Below are 6,061 nucleotides of genomic sequence, written 5' to 3'. Positions count from 1 at the left end.
AATTTGACTGGTAACAAATCATCTTATTCTAATTTAATTTATTGATCAAATTTAAGAATATAAAAGGAAACCTGAAACATAGCCTATATTTAATAAGATTAAGCTTCATAATTATGACGATGTCAGGGATATAGGAATGGTGCAGAGGGAACAATAATGACGGTTTATTAACGAGACATGCAGATCAACAAGACACATAGGGTAGTGGATGAGTGACAGTCCAAACACCAGGGCAGGGGACAGACACCACGACGACAGGCAGGGGAGGAAGACCACTGAGACCAGTCCAGGCAGCCAATGAACTTCACGACAGCTTGGGAGGCAACACCAGGCTGGATAGTGGAACAATCCAGGCAGGAACCTGAGGCTTGATGTTCTCACAGAATCAGCTCCCGTCTTGGCTGAGAGGCAGTGGAGACAGCGGCCAGGGAAAACTCAGGACAGGAAACACACACACACACACACACACACACACACACACACACACACACACACACACACACACACACACACACACACACACACACACATACACACACACACACAAGACAAGACTCTCCACAAGACAACAAGAAATAACAGACAAACGAACAACTATGACTAAATAAAACCTAAATAACGGGAGCTAGCAAAAAAGGAAATAATACATTTATTTATTTTAAATAAATTAATTAATTAATTTATTTATTGTTTATTTATAAAAATGTACTGTATAATGTGTTAGGGTGAACGTGATTTCACAAAGTAAAACATGTTTTTGGATCAACATCTTTGTTGAGCCTGGATTCCAATCGACCAATCAGAAGTTTACAGTTTATGTCAAGTTTAGGCCTACAAATGGGGTTTGGTGCTTCTACATCAGTTATTCACCTAGAATTTCCATCTGATTTTAGGGTTAAGTTATGGGTAAGGTTAGGTTTAGGGGCAGGGATACAGTTAGGATCTAAATTTTCAGAGAGTAATGTTATCTTTGTTTGGCAAAATCACAGTGATCTGCTGTAATACACTGTAAAACCTAACAGTGAAATTCACTAAATGAAATAAGTTCATTTTACTTAATGTTACCAAAAAAGTTAATTCAACTTAACAAATATGTGTGATGTTAACTCAAAAATGTATTATTGTAAGCAAACCTCAATCTAAATAAGTTACTAAAACTTTTTAACTCTAATGGTTTAAGTTACAGATATTTATTTAATCTAGTATTTTACATCTATGGCCAATTAAATAACTAAAAGCTGATAAAATAAATAAATAAACAATAGTATATACATTAATCTACCTCATATTAAGCCTACAGTCTTACATTAAGCTCTTTTAAAGTCATTACATTTAGTCATGTCAAAGTATCACCCCAGTGAGTTTCCGAGGTAACAAAAACCGCGCCATTTCCCCTCCTTCAGTCCAGTCTCAGCAGGACGGCTCGCGCTACAGTCAAGAAAAACAAAAGGTAAGCGTTTCAAACTTATTTATTCATATTTCGCTCATGTTTGAACGTTTTCAGTGTTATTTTCGTACCTCTTTTATGTTTATCCGAAGATTAACCAGCTCAGTAATGTTGTGTGTAAAGTTAGCCAGCAAACAATCTAACATTAGGAGCAAATGCGCTATTGCACCAGTGTTATCAACGGTAATGTACACGTTTGGAGTTAATTATGCTGTTTTACACTGCAGTTTGTCAGCGGGGAATTAAAAAATATATGTTTGTGCTTTCTCACAGTCGGACAGATAAACGCTGGCTTTTGAGACAGTTGGCCATCTTTCCATGTCTCTCGTCTCGTGCCACAGTGACGTTAACTAACTTACGTTAAAGCAAAAGGTAACGTTAATGCAAACTCACGCATTCCTTATATTACAACCGTTTTAAATGTATTGTTAATCGAATTCGAGTTTCCTCTATCATATGTGATGCTAGTTAATTTGACTAAAGCAGCTGAAGCTCCGGGGTGAACAAAGTGACTTGAGGAGCATTTTAGATCCTGTTTTGCTAACGTTAGATAAAATTTTAAACTGTTATTTGTTTCTCATGACGTTTTCTCATTTGAAACTCACACTAACACATTGTTGCCATGCTTTTAAATCTTTTCAGAGCAAAGACGAAGGTGCAATGGCAGCAACGTGGCTACAATTCTATGAGTAAGTAAGTTAGAATTAACATTGAACAAATCAATGGAATTTTGTAACGTTACTGTGCAAAATGCAAATGATAACGTTATGAACAGTTACATAATGTTCATACAAATATAAGTTTGTTCTTCAATTTTAATTTTTGAATGAATTGCTATTTTTGCAAACGTAATTATGACCATAAATGTCTTTTAGCACAACTTGTAAGTCTTCTGAAGCAATACGATTTTTTTAAAAGGCTTAAAGTCCAAAGTCCAGTCTGTCTATCATTCAAAGTCATGTTGTATTGCTTCAGGAGAATACTGGTCAAGTCTTGAAAGTTGTTGTTATAGTCGGCTTTCCTAATATAAACAGAAACATTTCGTGTGTTATATTTTCACTGGCAGTTATCCTGAAGTTGCCTTGGGTTTGTAAAGGTGTAAGGTAATTGGCAATGCTAGATTTGCAGTGGTTGAAAGAAGTCTTGTCATGAATCATAAAAAAAAACTACCATCCTGGCAGGTCTGTTACTATTTAAAAGGAAGAGTCAGGAGATGTTTTCAAGACACAAGGTAGGACACATGTCAAAACTACATTACATTTATTTAGCAACATGTTAACCTTTCAGCTGCCACCAGCATAATTGCATGGTGTGGTTACAGTGACTGATAGTTGATCATTCAAGTTGTCTTAAATGTATAGTCCACTTGCCAATACAAATTCAGTCATGATTCATAAATTACCAACCCTCATATTGTTCCAAACACATAAGAATTTTATTAATCTGTCCATTGAAAATCTAGTCTTCAAAACGTTTAATTTAGGCTTTCATTAGCATATACATTGAGCACAGCAAAAGCTTATTTGACACATAATAAACCAATCTCAGCTCAAGCTTAAAGGAATCGTTCACCCTGATTTACTCCCCCCCCCCCCCCCCCCAAGTCCTCCTTGGTGTAAATGACATTCTTCTTTCAGACGAATACAATCAGAGTTATATTAATACGTGTCCTGGCTCGTCCAAGCTTTATAATGGCAGTGAATGGCAGCCCAAAATTTGTAGCCCAAAAAAGTGCATCCATCCATTTTAAAAGTGCTCCACACGGCTCCGGGGGAATAATAAAGGCCTTCTGAATTAAATCGATGGGTTTGTGTAAGAAAAATATCCTCTCGTGATTCAAAACGCTTGTGCAACGCCCGACATCATCGTCACATCATATGTTTTTTACGCTGCGTCCGCCGTCAACGCCGTGGCTGTTATGCTTTTTTACGCTATATCCGACGTCATCGTTGCGCCGGAAACTAGTTATTTTCTTATTTTATAACGAGTTAAATATGGATATTTTTCTTATATAAACCCATCGATTCACTTCGGAAGTACTTTATTAACCCTCCAGAGTCATGTGGATTACTTTTATAATGAATAGATGCACTTTTTTGGCTTCAAATTTTGTACAGCCATTTACTGCCATTATAATGCTTGGATTAACCAGGACATTTATTAATACCGCTCTGATTATATTAATCTGAAAGAAGAACGTAATTTACACCAAGGATGTCTTGCCATTATCCATTTAAAATTTGTTAATCAAATCTGTCTTGTTTCACCTTGTCTACACCGGATGTGAGCAGTGCGACAGGACAAAAGAGCCCCTTATAGTCCGTTATGTTGTCTACACTGGATGCGGCGTGATGTGAGCGACAAATCTTTGACAGTAAACTGTTGCCTCTTTCTATTTATGACATACTGACATGAAAAACAAATGTTTTGCAATGTGTGCATTATCTCTTGAATTCAATTCAATTCGTCATTCAATTCAAGGTCTAGAACATTCGGCTGATACACCCCTGAAAATGTTTTTCCCCCAATTAAACCTTGCTGACAAACAACTTAACATCTTTACAAAATTGAACTACAGGGTTTTAAATAAGCACACGCCCAATTAAATCAACAATAATCCGTTCCTTATAACAACGTTTTTTTTATTTATGAAAATTGAAATATGGTGTCTGCCCTGACAAGGGTTATTTTTATATGTGGTGACATACAAACTTTTTTTCCAATGCATATAGAAAAAGGAGCTTGACCAGGTGCAGAAGCCAACAGTCACCATCCTTACTGTTGAGGAGGAAGAGGGAACGTTACCTTTAAACCCACTGGATGCTTTGATTGTCTTTAAAGATGAGGTGGTGATGTCTGCCAAGTCTTCGGTCAGTGCAATACACTTAGAGTACATTAAAGATCATACAGTGCTTTTGCTTTTTGAGGAAACGTACCTTTTTACATAATTTTTTTATTTTATATGTTTTGTTATTTAAATGTTATGACTTTTTTAAACATGTTTGTGCTGTTTTATTTGGTGAAAAAGTCTAATATTTTTTGTCTAGTTATATTTGTGAACATATGGCATACTGTATTTATGATGTAAATGTTATATTTCAATAAATTACTTAAAAATACCCTCCTGTTCTGTCTTCATTTTGTACCAATGTTAGCTTGTGCTTAGTCTTATGTAACTTAATCACTTTGAGTTTGATGAACTTAAACCATTTGCCGCAATCTGTTTCCTAAAACCATTTAAGTAACCATGTAGTTGTTAAGACTTAGTTAGATTTGTTACCTGAATTCAAACTGAATTAATAAAATTAACTTAAAATCTTTAAGTTCAGTTTACTCTTAATAATTGATCAACACAACACTAAAATATAAGTTTTAACACTTAAACAACACTAAAATATGAGTTAATTTAACTCAATGTATATGAGTTTTCAGTACTCATACTTAATGGTTTTAAAACTTAATTGGTTTGAAGCAATCGGTTTCCTCAAATGGTTTGAGTTACCGTAACTTGTTGGGTTTTACAGTGTACTATTTATTTATTTTTTATTAAACACCAGCAGGAATGAGATTTGAGATTTGCAGGGAGGGTAAGATTTTAGTGACTAAAAATTTAATTTTGTTCTGTTTTTTTCCAGAAAGCTAAATGGAAAGAGCTACATAAAGACGTCTACGCTGTGTTCCATAGGGAAGGGTTTGGAACCATGTTTGTTTTAAAAAGCTAGTAGAAATGTGTGTTGAGTGGAGGAAGAGTGTCTGTGAATCACAGAGTAAAGTCATGAGTGACCACGACTGGCATTATTATGAGCTCAATGCAAACACCTCAAACAGAGCCCAGTTCAGGCTCTCTCACCTTCACACTGATGGTACATCCGCTTCTGCTCATAATTCCACACACTGGCCATGATGAATTCCCTCTGGCTTTGTGTCCAGTTTGGACCCTCATTTATTTCTTTTGAGAGACACCTTAAAAGATGAGGAACATCAGACTTCACAATACTTACTAGTATTGCCATTTCCACTATAGCTACAGATAAATAAATAAGAGGAATAGGTGGTCCATTAGCCTGTGAATGATAGACCAAAGACCTCCCTTAATTGCTTTCTTCTTGTAGTGTCTCAATTTATTTTTTCAAAACAGGAAGAGTGTGCACACGCGTAGCGGTGCTGGGGTTTATGATGGATGGGGCAGGGGAAGATGCACCAGCGCTGGCTAAAGCTCACGGAGGCTTTGATTAACGAGACTGCCGGGGTCCCCGAGGAGCCCCAGGCAGAATAATACTGTTAGAGCGAAACAGCTGCTCCGCACAGACCTCAGGGGCCCCACCAGCGCAGAGACGACCAGAGAGAGAAATTACAGGGTGGAGGATGGATGAGTAAACAGGTAGATGGATGGTGGTAAGATGTTGGTGCTGTGTGGATAGACAGAGTTAGATGGACAGATATATATATATATATATATATATATATATATATATATATATATATATATATATATATATATATGGTATCTGGCACCAACATGGATCAGAATTGTTTGCTCAGCACATCCCAAAGATGCTCGATTGGACTAAGATCTGTGGAATTTGGAGGCCAAGTCAACATCTCAAACTTGTC

The 6,061-nt window shown here is 36.4% G+C and overlaps 1 long non-coding RNA gene across 2 annotated transcripts; it reads left to right on the top strand.

The window, feature by feature from the left end:
• The first annotated feature begins 1,419 nt into the window (after positions 1-1,419).
• LOC137045959 (uncharacterized) lies at positions 1,420-4,586 on the top strand. Of its 2 annotated transcripts, XR_010898884.1 has the most exons (4): positions 1,420-1,819; positions 2,090-2,136; positions 2,629-2,678; positions 4,180-4,586. It is a non-coding gene; the product is annotated as an uncharacterized lncRNA (long non-coding RNA). The 2 variants fall into 2 exon arrangements; XR_010898885.1 differs by lacking the exon at positions 2,629-2,678 and having other exon boundaries at positions 4,180-4,218.
• The last annotated feature ends 1,475 nt before the right edge of the window (positions 4,587-6,061 follow it).

Source organism: Pseudorasbora parva, chromosome 18 (genome assembly GCF_024679245.1).
Source record: "Pseudorasbora parva isolate DD20220531a chromosome 18, ASM2467924v1, whole genome shotgun sequence".
Taxonomy (NCBI): domain Eukaryota; kingdom Metazoa; phylum Chordata; class Actinopteri; order Cypriniformes; family Gobionidae; genus Pseudorasbora; species Pseudorasbora parva.
Note: the sequence above shows the minus strand (reverse complement) of the source record. Positions and strands in the feature narration are given on the sequence as shown.